Raw genomic sequence first — 13843 nt, 5'->3', positions numbered from 1 at the left:
TTTCTATTAGCTGCTTAGAGTTTATAATTCTTTCGTACTATAAGCTTATTTCGGCGTTATTGCCATTTCCTAGTACAACCTACAATCATTATACATTGAGGTGGCAAAAATCAAGGGATACTTCCTAATATCGTGTCAGATCTCCTTTTATCCGGTTCAGAGCAGCAACTCGGCGTGGCATAGAAATACCCTGCAGAAGTACTGGCCCATGCTGCCTCTACAGCCATCCATAATTGCATAAATGTTGCCGGTGCAGGATTTTGTGCACGAACTGACCTCTCAATTATGTCCCATAGATGTGAGGTGGAATTCATGTCAGGCGATATGAGTGGCGAAATCATTCACTCAAACTGTCCAGAACGTTCTTTAATCGCGAACAATTGCGGCCTGGTGACATGGCGAATTGTCATCAATAAAGATTCCAGCATAGCTTAGGAAAATGAAGTTCATGAATGGCTGTACATGGTCTACCAAAAACAAAATATAAACATTATCAGTCAATGACCGGTTCAGATGGACCAGAGGACCCAGTTCATTCCACGTAAACACAGCCAACACCATTATGGAGCCACCACCAGCTTCCACAGTGCCTTGTTGACAACTTGAGTCCATGGGTTTGTGAGGTTTGCGACAGACTAGAACTCTACTATCAGCTCTTACCAACTGTAACCGGGACTCATCTGGCAAAGCCACGGTTTTCCAGTCGTCTACAGTCCAACTGATATGGTCACAAGCCCAGGGAATGCGCTGCAGGCAATGTCGTGTAGTTAGCGCAGTGTTATAGCATGACTAGAGCGGGTGACGTGGTCGGGGTTGTAGGGCGTGGCGGGCTAGAAGAAGGTGGCTGTTTTTAGCAATCTTCCTCTTTATTGTTGGTTCTTCCAATACATTTTCCGGTAGCTCAGCCCCACCGCTCGTGTCGTGGTGGAGACGTGCTGATATGCACAGCCCAGGGTACGCGACGCCTTGCTCGGTCAGCGGCTGCGCAGGCGGTAGGAGGTTAGCAGCACAAGGCCCAGTCTAGCTCGCCTCCTGCAGACGCTGTGGCTCGTGATGACGCCGGGAGTCGCCGGTGCAGCAGCGGGCAACGCCATCCGCCGGCTGGTCCTCGGGGACAGTGTCACTGATGACGACGGCGTAACAGCGACCGAACGCCCAATCGGTCGAACCGATGATGATGCCCGTCTCTGATGCCCTTAAATAGTGCAGACCGCTGCTGAATACGCCGGTTATGCGGCGCCGTGTTTATTAGAACGTTCTCGATGTGTTGGCTAACGCAACCGCGCCACACGCGGCCCTCGCCTGCATAATTCTGCTAATGCTGCATTCTGGCTGTTGTTGGCTGCCGCGCACGTACGCACATACCGACGCTCGTTGCAAAAATGGCTCTGAGCACTATGGGACTCAACTGCTGTGGTCATAAGTCCCCTAGAACTTAGAACTACTTAAACCTAACTAACCTAAGGACAGCACACAACACCCAGCCATCACGAGGCAGAGAAAATCCCTGACCCCGCCGGGAATCGAACCCGGGAACCCGGGCGTGGGAAGCGAGAACGCTACCGCACGACCACGAGATGCGGGCACGCTCGTTGCAAAACTGTGTCACCTGCATAACGCGCCGACCAGCTTTCGTCCGCCGTCGGCCGTGAGTCTGGCGCATCGCGCACTGAATCACAATTGCGCACCATATTTCCTAAAAATAACCCCTTGTCCTCTGCTGCCATAGCCCATTAATACCAGATTTTGTCGCACTGTCCTAACTGATACGTTTGATGTACGAAATGGTTCAAATGGCTCTGAGCACTATGGGACTCAACTGCTGAGGTCATTAGTCCCCTAGAACTTAGAACTAGTTAAACCTAACTAACCTAAGGACATCACAAACATCCATGCCCGAGGCAGGATTCGAACCTGCGACCGTAGCGGTCTTGCGGTTCCAGACTGCAGCGCCTTTAACCACACGGCCACTTCGGCCGGCTGTTTTATGTACGTCCCACATTGATTTCTGCAGTTATTTCACAGTATTGCTTGGCTGCTAGCATTGACAACTCTACGCAAACGTCGCTGCTCTCGGTCGTTAAGTGAGGGTTGTCGGTCACTGTGTTATCCGTGGTGAGAGGTAATGCATGAAATTGGTATTCTCGGCGCACTCTTGGCACTGTTCATTGCAGAATATTGAATTCCCTAACGATTCCGAAATGGAATGTCCCATTCATCTAGCTTCCAACTAACATTTCGCGTTCAAAATCTGTTAATTCAAGTCGTGCGACCATAATTAGGTCAGAAACCTATTCACACGAATCACCTGAGTGCAAATGACATTTCGTCTAATGCACTGTCCTTTTATACCTTATGTACGTGATACTGTCGCCACCTGTATATGTGCATATCGCTATCCCATGATTTTTGTCACCTCAGTGTATATAGTATAGATGTCGTCAATTAGATGGTATTTTACATTTAATACGTTCAAAGGTACTCTTACATGAAGTTGTTCATAACATATGTACATACTGCAGCTGTGTCTGGTCGCTGTTTTCTTGCTATCTTATATTACGAACAGTTGTGTATTTTTCTTAAGATTTGACAGTTGGTTCTATTTTGACAATTTATTAACGTTACCAGGTTTACTTACGTTCAGTTGTTATAATGTATTTATATACTGGATTTGTACATGGTCGTGATTTTCTTGCTGTCTTACATTGTGAAAAATCACATATTTTTCATAATATTTGACAGTTTTGTCTAGTATCTGGATTCAGAAAGGAATGGCATGAATATTTTAGAAGGATTAGAAATTTACTTACACATAATAAACAATGCACAAGATATTCTAAACGAACAAGCAGATCTAAAACATAAACACTGTTTAGGAAACGTTATTAACATTTTGAGGCTATAAACCAAATTAAGACATATACCAAAGATTACACAAACAAGTCAAACCACAATATCTAAGCCGGCCGGTGTGGCAGAACGGTTCTAGGCACTTCAGTCTGGAACCGCGTAACCGCTACGGTCGCAGGTTCGAATCCTGCCTCGGGCATGGATGTGTGTGATGTCCTTAGGTTAGTTAGGTTTAAGTAGTTCTAAGTTCTAGGGGACTGATGACCTCATATGTTAAGTCCCATAGTGCTCAGAGCCATTTGAACCATTTTTTAACCACAATATACAGGGTGTTACAAAAAGGTACGGCCAAACTTTCAGGAAACATTCCTCAGACACAAAGAAAGAAAATATGTTATGTGGACATGTGTCCGAAAACGCCTACTTTCCATGTTAGAGCGCATTTTATTACTTCTCTTCAAATCACATTAATCATCGAACGGAAACACACAGCAACAGAACGTACCAGCGTGACTTCAAACACTTTGTTACAGGAAATGTTCAAAATGTCCTCCGTTAGCGGGGATACATGCATGCACCCTCCGTCGCATGGAATCCCTGACGCGCTGATGCAGCCCTGGAGAATGGCGTATTGGATCACAGCCGTCCACAATACGAGCACGAAGAGTCTCTACATTTGTTACCGGGGTTGCGTAGACAAGAGCTTTCAAATGCCCCCATAAATGAAAGTCAGGAAGGTTGAGGTCAGGAGAGCGTGGAGGCCATGGAATTGGTCCGCCTCTACCAATCCATCGGTCACCGAATCTGCTGTTGAGAAGCGTACGAACACTTCGACTGAAATGTGCAGGAGCTCCATCGTGCATGAACCACATGTTGTGTCGTACTTGTAAAGGCACATGTTCTAGCAGCACAGGTAGAGTATCCCTTATGAAGTCATGGCGGTGAATCGAGGCAGTACAGTACATACTGACGAAACTAAAATGAGCTCTAACATGGAAATTAAGCGTTTCCGGACACATGTCCACATAACATCTTTTCTTTATTTGTGTGTGAGGAATGTTTCCTGAAAGTTTGGCCGTACCTTTTTGTAACACCCTGTATATGATACAGATAAACAAATATAAAGACAGAGAATCTCTGTATCAAGCTATAAAGGTGTCAATATAGAACCAACTGTCAAACCCTATAAAATACGTAATTATACACAATATAAGACAGCAAGAAAATTACGACCATACACAAATTCAATATTCGTATAAAGACGATATAACAACGTAAGTAAACCTTAATCAAGTTAATAAGATGTCAAAACATAACAAACAGTCAAATCTTATGAAAAATACATAATTGTTCTTAAGACAGAAAGAAAATAGCGACCAGACACAGGAGTAGTATGTACATATGTTAGGAACAACTTAAAGTCACTACGTATTTGAACATATTATATGTCAATTACTATCTAATTGACAACATCTATACGATGCATAATGATTTCAGGCTGTATCAAAAAGGGGCAATAACGCCGAAATAAGCCATAGTACGAAAGAATAATAAATTATAAGCAGCTAACAGGAATTCACTCTTTATTGTCAGAGCGCTGTCTTCTCCGTTCCTACAGGAGCGACAATAGGCTGAAGAATGTCTCTAGACTCTTTTCCAAATACCAGTGCATGAAACTCTGTAAGTAGGCTTCCGCAGGATAGTTGACATTATCTTCAAGCGCGCGTCAAATCTTGTTTTTCAGAATTTCCGTGACGCCTTCCTGTGAATCAAACAAACCTGTAACTATTAATGACGCCATTCTTTTGTATACGTTCAGTATCTCTTGTTAATCCTGATTGGTATGGGTCTCATACATTTGACCAATATTCTAACACTGGATACCCAGTGAACTGTAAGCAGTCTCCTTTGTAGAGTGACGAGTTTTCCCAGCAGCATGCTAATGAACCGAAGTCTGCTACCTGCCTTTTCCACGACCTAACCTGTGGGATCATTCCATTTCATAGTCCTCTAAATTGATAAACCCAGCTGTTATGTTAACCCTCATCATCTACACAAGATCTTCTCGAGGCCACAACATCCTGAAGATGGTTTAGCAATTACATCATCCTCTTCTCGCTTCTATATCACATTGCCGAACCAGTATATATTGAGAAGTCATGAGAATATGCACACACACACACACACACACACACACACACACACACACACATTTAGAGGTTTTCAAAGTGATTATGGCCGCACCACTGGAATTAACAGACTTTCAACGGGGAGCTAGACGCATGGGACATTCAATTTCGGAAATCTTTAGGGACTTCAGTATTCTGCGGCGAACAGTGTCAAAAGTGTACCGAGAATACGGAAGTACTATTTTTTTCTCTAAAGAGAAATAAGTAAATTGTGACTTATCGTTTTAACCCCTGGCCAATTATTTTCAAATATTATTAAAAATTAACTATCACATTTGTTTTTGAACTCACCTCAAAGTAATCAACAATTTTTCTTCCGGAGTTACACAAGCTCGCATACGTGTATCAGTACCCGTTATGGAATTTCTTATATTTTTCAGAAGGTTATCAAAAGATTCCACTGACATTCTTGTATTGTTAAAAAAACCATCCGGATAGTTTCGAAGATCCTTGAAGTAATTTTTAAATAAACCCTTTGTTTGTCGCTCCAGCAGTAGAGGATGAATCCATTATCTCTGTTTGGCTCTGCGTTTCTTCTGAGACAATAGGTGGACAATTATCGCGTCTTCCACGTCCATCTCGCTCGGCCAATTCGTCACGACTGGCCATCAGCTGGCTGCTGATGCTGGTTGCTCAAAACTGCGGCTGCGTCAGCCTGGCTGCCTAGTGCGTTACCGGCCTTAGTGCCACGCAGTCGGCCCGCCAGTACAGGGCGACCGACAATTGTTAGTACCCTTATCACTTACAGCGCGTGCAGGGCTTACTAGCGACAGACTTTCCACATCGCGAGCAGTTTTGACGCTGGTTTCTTCGCCAGGCTACAACGATTCCGGGATTTGTGTCATCCATCCTATTCGCCGATGAGGCTACCTTTACGCGGAGTGGTATCTTCATTTTTCATAACAGTCATCTACGGGATAGTATGCAGAAGCCGCATGGTATGGTGACAGCGAATCATCAGCGCCGGTGCAGCTGGAATGTATGGGCCGGGATAATTGGCGAACGTATTTTGGGACCAGTCTTCCTTCCATGTCGCCTAACAGGTCGGAACTATCAGCTCTTTTTGCGGGTGGCTTTGTCTCTCCAGCTGGAAGAAGTGCCATTGATGACTCGAATGATTATGTGGTTGCTACATGATGGTGCTCCAGCCCTCTTCGCCGTCAACGTCCGGACGCATCTCAATCGTTTCTTTCCTGGTCGATGGATCGGACGACGGGGTCCAGTTGCATGGCCTGCTCGTTTACCAGACCTCAAAACGTGCGATTTCTGGTTATGGGGCCATCTCAATAGTATCCTGTACACCAGATGTGGAGACACTGGAGCAGCGTATTCATGCTGCCTTTGACACTGTTCGGATGCAGCCTGGCCGAAGTGAACGTGTGATACAAAATATGCTACGGCGCGTACACGCTTACGTTGAGGCACATGGAAACCATTTTCAACACATACTGTAACTGTAGCTGCATGTTATCGAGCGTTTTAGAACGCAGTCAACAAGTCGTTGGAAGTCCCCTGCAGAAATTTTGAGATATGCTGCCTCTATAACCGTCTATAATTGCGAAAGTGTTGCCAGTGCAGATGTACAAGAACTGACCTCTCGATTATGTCCCAGAAATGTCAGACGATCTAGATGGCCAAATCATTCGCTCGAATTGTACGGAATGGTCTTCAAACCAACTGCGAGCAATTGTTGCCCCGTGACATGACATCGTCGTTTGGGAACATGATGTCCATGAATGGCTGCATATGGTCTCCAAATAGCCGAATATAACTATTTCCAGTCAATGATCGTTTCAGTTGGACCAGAAGACCTAGTCCAGTTCATGTAAACATAGTCAACAGCATTATGGAGCCACCTCCAGCGAGCACAGTGCCTTGTTGAAAACTTGGGTCCGCGGCTTCGTTGGGTCTGCACCACACACGGATCTTACCATCAGCGCTTACAAACTAAATCGGAACTCATCTGACCAGACCACGGTTTTCCAGTCGTCTAGCGTCGAGCTGATATGGCCACGAACCCAGGAGAGGCGCTGCAGGTAATGTCGTTCCGTTAGCAAAGGCACTCGAGACGGCCGTCTATTGCCATAGCCCAATAACACCAAATTTCGCCACACTCTCCTAACGGATGCGTCCGTCGTCCGTCTCACATTGATTTCTGTGGATATTTCACGAAATGTTGCTTGTCTGTTAGCACTGACAACTCTACGAAAACGCCACTGCTCTCAGTCGTTAAGTGAAGGCCGTCGGCCACTGCATTGTCCATGGTGGGAGATAACGCTTGAAATTTGGTATTCTCGGCCTACTCTTGACACTGTGGATCTCGGAATATTCAATTCCCTGTCGATTTCCGAAATGGAATGTCTTCTGCGTCTAGCTCCAACTATAATTCCGCGTTCAGAATCCGTTATATCCCGGCCGGCCGTAGTGGCCTAGCGGTTCTAGGCGCTTCAGTCTGGAACCGCGCGACCGCTACGGTAGCCGGTTCGAATCCTGCCTCGGGCATGGATGTATGTGATGTCCTTAGGTTAGTCAGGTTTAAGTAGTTCTAAGTTGTAGGGGACTGATGACCTCAGATGTTAAGTCCCATAGTGCTCAGAGCCATTTTTTTGTTATACCCCGTAGTGAGGACATAATCACTTAAAAACCTTTTCACATAAATCACCTGAGTGCAAATGAGAGCTCCGCCAATACACTACCCTTTTATACAATGAGTCCAAAAAGTATTCGTCTAGCTGCATATCTTTTAGAAAACAAAGTCTATGTAACATGAAAAGAAATGTATACAAAATGTAAAGAACCAGTCTTGTAAAAAGTACCTTGGTAAGTCATTTTTGTTGAAAAGCAAGGTAAGGAATACACTACTGCCCATTAAAATTGTTACACCAAGAAGAAATGCAGATGATAAACGGGTATTCATTGGACAAATATATTATACTAGAACTGACATGTGATTACATTTTCACGCAATGTGGGTGCAGAGATCCTGACAAATCAGTACCCAGAACAACCACCTCTGGCCGTAATAACGGCTTTGATACGCCTGGGCATTTGAGTCAAACAGAGCTTGGACGGTGTGTACAGGTACATTCAACACGATACCACAGTTCATCAAGAGTAGTGACTGGCGTATTGTGACGAGCCAGTTGCTCGGCCACCATTGACCAGACGTTTTCAATTGATGAGAAATCTGGAGAATGTGCTGGCCAGGGCAGCAGTCGAACATATTCTGTATCCAGAAAGGCCCGTACAGGACCTGTAACATGAGGTCGTGCATTCTCGTGCTGAAATGTAGGGATCCGCAGGGATCGAATGAAGGGTAGAGCCGCGGGTTGTAACACATCTGAAATGTAACGTCCAGTGTTAAAAGTGCCGTCAATGCGAACAAGAGGTGACCGAGACGTGTAACCAATGGCACCCCATACCATCACGCCGGGTGATACAACAGTATGGCGATGACGAATAGACGCTTCCAATGTGCGTTCACCGCGATGTCGCCAAACACAGATGTGACCACCATGATGCTGTAAAGAGAACCTGGATTCATCTGAAAAAATGACGTTTTGCCATTCGTGCACCCAGGTTCGTCGTGGAGTACACTATCGCAGGCGCTCCTGTCTGTGATGCAGCGTCAAGGGTAACCGCAGCTACGGTCTCCGAGCTGATAGTCCATGCTGCTGCAAACGTCGTCGAACTGTCCGTGCAGATGGTTGTTGTCTTGCGAACATCCCCATCTGCTGACTCAGGGATCGAGACGTGGCTGCACGATACGTTACAGCCATGCGGATAAGATACCTGTCATCACGACTGCTAGTGATGTGAGGCCGTTGGGATCCAGCACGGCGTTCCGTTTTACCCTCCTGAACCCATCGATTCCATATTCTGCTAACAGTCATTGGATCTCGATCAACGCGAGCAGCAATGTCGCGATACGATAAACCGCAATCGCGACAGGCTACAATCCGACCTTTATCAAAGTCGGAAACGTGATGGTACGCATTTATCCTCCTTACACAAGGCATCACAACAACTTTTCACCAGGCAACGCCGGTCAACTGCTGTTTGTGTATGAGAAATCGGTTGGAAACTTTCCTCATGTCGGCACGTTGTAGGCGTCACCACCGGTGCCAACCTTGTGTGAATGCTCTGAAAAGCTAATCATTTGAATTTCACAGCTTCTTCTTCCTGTCGGTAAAATTTCGCGTCTGTAGAACGTCATCTTCGTGGTGTAGCGATTTTAATGGCAAGTAGTGTACATCCAGATCGACAGCAAGGTTAACAAAATAGAAAATGTAATACAAGAGCTAGTTCATAAAGTATTCGTCCACCATCTGAACATGCCGAAATTCTGAGCGCAGTAATTAAACTATAACGTTGACCCACTGAACACACTAGAGTCAACCGTGCGCGGCCCCACTCTATCGCCTGCTGTGGTTCTGAACAGCGCTCATACAGTGCAATTAGCGCCATGGGCCGTAAGGGTAGTGAGACGACGCTGGCCAAAAGGAAACTTATTCTGCGCATACATAATAAGTGCAAATCTCCTTACGAGGTTGCTAAAGTAGTCGGTACACCTAGATCGACTGTTCAGTCGGTAATAGATCGATTTTGCGCAACAAAATCATTAAGATACCAACCACGTACCGGACGCCCTCACACTTTGACTGTTGCAGACGTGAGATTTACCATGAGGGAAATGAAGAAGAAACCTAAAATCAGCGTTCCTAAGTTGGCTGGGGAGTTAAGAGTCTAGGGGAAAGAAGGTATGTGGCAACATAATCAGAAATATCTCCAAACGAATGGGTATCCCGGCCGGGTAGCGCGCAAGAAATTTTGGATCAGTGAACAGAATCGAAAGAAACGTCTTTATTTTGCGATGGAACATAGATTCAAAAACGAAGACTTCTGGAATAGAGTAATATTTTCTGCCGGCCGCGGTGGTCTAGCGGTTCTAGGCGCTCAGTCCGGAACCGCGCGACTGTTACGGTCGCAGATTCGAATCCTGCCTCGGGCATGGATGTGTGTGATGTCCTTAGATTAGTTAGGTTTAAGTAGTTCTAAGTTCTAGGGGACTGATAGCCACAGATGTTAAGTCCCATAGTGATCAGAGCCAAGTAATATTTTCTGAGGAGAGTAAATATAACGTATTCGGGTCGGATGTCAGACGAATGGTGTGGCGTAAGAAGAATGCGGAAATGTTGCCACGCAATCTTGTGCCACACAGTGGTGGCTCCCTGATGGTGTGGGGCTGTATGAGTGCTGCAGGTGTTGGAAAATTACATTTCATAGAAGGTACAATGGATCACCGTATGTATATCAATATCGTAAAGGACAATCTGAATCCTAGCGAAATTAGGTCTGAAAGGAAATTACATTTTTCAACAAGATAACGACCCAAAGCTAAATACAAGGCTGTGGCTCCTGTACAATACCCCAAAACAACTTAACACCCCTCCTCAGAGCCCAGACATTAATCCTATCGAACACCTTTGGAAAGTACTGGAAGGTAGCATCAGGAGAAGACACATTTCTAACAAGAGAGACCTAAAAGAAGCACTTCAAGACGAATGGGACAAAATTCCAGCCTCGACTACAAGCAGTAATAGCTGCAAAGGGAAATCCCACTAAACATTAATTTTTGTAATTAAAATCATATTTTCAGATTGTAAATAAAAAAAAATTAGTAGACGAATACTTTTTCAAGTAGCCCTCCATTTTGTGAAATTTGTTGTCAGTATAGAGGTACTTATTTCCTCGTCCATTAATAAAAATGCCTTACCAAGTTTCGTTGCATATGACTGGATGTTCACATTTTATGTGCCCTTCCTTTCACGTGACATATACTTAGTTTTTAAAAAAAATTACAACTAGACGAATACTTTTTGGACTCACTGTACCTTGTGAACGCGATACTACCGCCATCTGTATATGTGCATATCGCTATCACACCGCAGAGTACGTCACACAGATTCGTTAGGTACATTTAGAAACTAGCAGAAAAAGTCTGTTCTGCGTTGCAGTGTAAGCTGAAGTCAGCGAATGCTTCCACCTTAGAATGCAGCTGGGCCTGAAAGTTGCAAAACAGCAGTGAGACACCGCGTTCCAGACCTCATTTGTGGCGGTTGCACGCACAGTTGATGGCCGCCGGCTTCCTAGAAACAGCTGCGTAAAACTGGGTGTCGCAAGGCTGCTGCATACTGCGCCAGTAGCTCAGCTAAGTGGCGAATGATTTAGTACCTAGGCGTCTCGGGACGGCATTGTTTAGTGAAGTAGTGTAGTAAAACAATTTAATGGGCCCGTTCCTGTAAGCTAAGTCTGCAGATACGAATACAGGGTGGTCCACTGATAGTGACCGGGCCATATATCTCACGAAATAAGCATCAAACGAAAAAACTACTAAGAACGAAACTCGTCTAGCTTGAAGGGGGAAACTAAATGGCGCTATGGTTGGCCCGCTAGATGGCGCTGCCAAAAGTCAAATAGATATCAACCGCTTTTTTTTTTTTAATAGGAACCCCCATTTTTATTACATATTCGTGTAGTACGTAAAGAAATATGAATGTTTTAGTTGGACCACTTTTTTCGCTTTGTGATAGATGGCGCTGTAATAGTCACAAGGCCGACCGGTGTGGCCGATCGGTTCTAGGCGCTTCAATCTGGAACCGCGCGACCGCTACGATCGCAGGTTCGAACCCCGCCTCGGGCATGGATGTGTGTGATATACTTAGGTTAGTTAGTTTTAAGTAGTTGTAAGTTCTAGGGGACTGATGACCTCAGATGTTAAGTCCCATAGTGCTCAGAGCTATTTGAATTTGAATAGTCACAAACGTATAAGTACGTGGTATCTGTGGTGTCACCGCCAGACACCACACTTGCTAGGTGGTAGCTTTAAATCGGCCGCGGTCCATTAGTACATGTCGGACCCGCGTGTCGCCACTGTGTGATCGCAGACCGAGCGCCACCACATGGCAGGTCTAGAGAGACGTACGAGCACTCGCCCTAGTTGTACGACGACGTTGCTAGCGACTACACTGACGAAGCCTTTCTCTCATTTGCCGAGAGACAGTTAGAATCGCCTTCAGCTAAGTTAATGGCTACGACCTAGCAAGGCGCCATTTGTACCATTGCATGTATCTCAAGATAGTCTCACTTGTATCATCAAGAATGCTGTATACCAAAGGACGATATAAAAGTTAAGTGTTCTAGTAGCTTCTTCTTTTCTTTATCACATTCATTACGAATCCTGTTCCAGACTTCGCGCCAGTCGGCGTGTGTGTACGTGTGCCCTCTCGGCTACCCGTCACTGTGGACTGGCTGCCTTGTCAGTCCACTACAGTATCACGTAACATTCCGCTAGTGCGGACGGTATATGCTTCGTGATACATTACCCGTGTTAAAATGGACCGTTTACCAATTGCGGAAAATGTCGATATCGTGTTGATGTATGGCTATTGTGATCAAAATGCCCAACGGGCGTGTGCTATGTATGCTGCTTGGTTATTTAAGGAAACAGGAAGTGTTCAGCCACATGTGAAACGTCAGCCACGACCTGCAACAAATGATGATGCCCAAGTAGGTGTTTTAGCTGCTGTCGCGCCTAATCCGCACATCAGTAGCAGACAAATTGTGCGAGAAACGGCAATCTCAAAAACGTCGGTGTTGAAAATGCTACATCAACATCGACTGCACCCATACCATATTTCTATGCACCAGGAATTGCATGGTGATGACACTGAACATCGTGTACAGTTCTGCCACTGGGCACAAGAGAAATTACGGGACGATGACAGATTTTTTGCACGCGTTCTATTTAGCGACGAAGCGTCATTCAGCAACAGCGGTAACGTAAACCGGCATAATATGCACTATTGGGCACCGGAAAATCCACGATGGGTGCGACAAGTGGAACATCAGCGACATTGGCGAGTTAATGTATGGTGTGGCATTAAGGGAGAAAGGATAATTGGCCCCCATTTTATCGATGGCAGTCTAAATGGTGCAATGTATGCTGATTTCCTACGTAATGTTCTACCGATGTTACTACTAGATGTTTCACTGCATGACAGAATGGCTATGTACTTCCAACATGATGGAAATAAAATATTCAAACGTAACTACGTTCTGTATTTTAATTTAAAAAACCTACCTGTTACCAACTTTTCGTCTAAAGTTGTGCGCCATATGTTTATGACTATTACAGCGCCATCTATCACAAAGCGAAACAAGTGGTCCAACTAAAACATTCATATTTCTTTACGTACTACACGAATATGTAATAAAAATGGGGGTTCCTATTTTAAAAAACGCAGTTGATATCCGTTTGACCTATGGCAGCGCCATCTAGCGGGCCAACCATAGCGCCATCTGGTTTCCCGCTTCAAGCGAGACAAGTTTCGTTCTTTGTAGTTCTTTCGTTTGACGTTCATTGCGTGAGATATTTGGTCCGGTCACGATCAATGGACCACCCTGTGTACTCTGCAAACCACCGTGAAGTGCATTTAATAGACTGAATTAGTAGCTTGTTGCCCTCTCTCTTGTCAGTCAGTTTCTTGAGAATGGGTAACATGATTCGTTGCAGTGATGATACGTTGGTGAAGTTTGTTACGGCTTATGTAGGATCGGAGCCTTTGAGGAATGTGAAATGTCCCCAGAATAAAAATAAAAGAGACAAAGTAGCCGCAATCACTGAGTTGGAAAAGGTGTTGGTGATACCATGTTTCGAGAGAAGGCTAGTAAACAGAAAAGTAAAAGCATCAGATTAGGAAAACAGAAACAGTTGATTCCCTTAGTCGAAAGAGTCAGGTTAT

Source organism: Schistocerca nitens, chromosome 3 (assembly GCF_023898315.1).
Source record: "Schistocerca nitens isolate TAMUIC-IGC-003100 chromosome 3, iqSchNite1.1, whole genome shotgun sequence".
Classification (NCBI taxonomy): Eukaryota; Metazoa; Arthropoda; class Insecta; order Orthoptera; family Acrididae; genus Schistocerca; species Schistocerca nitens.
The sequence above is the reverse complement of the archived record's forward strand: the minus strand, read 5'-3'. Positions refer to the sequence as shown.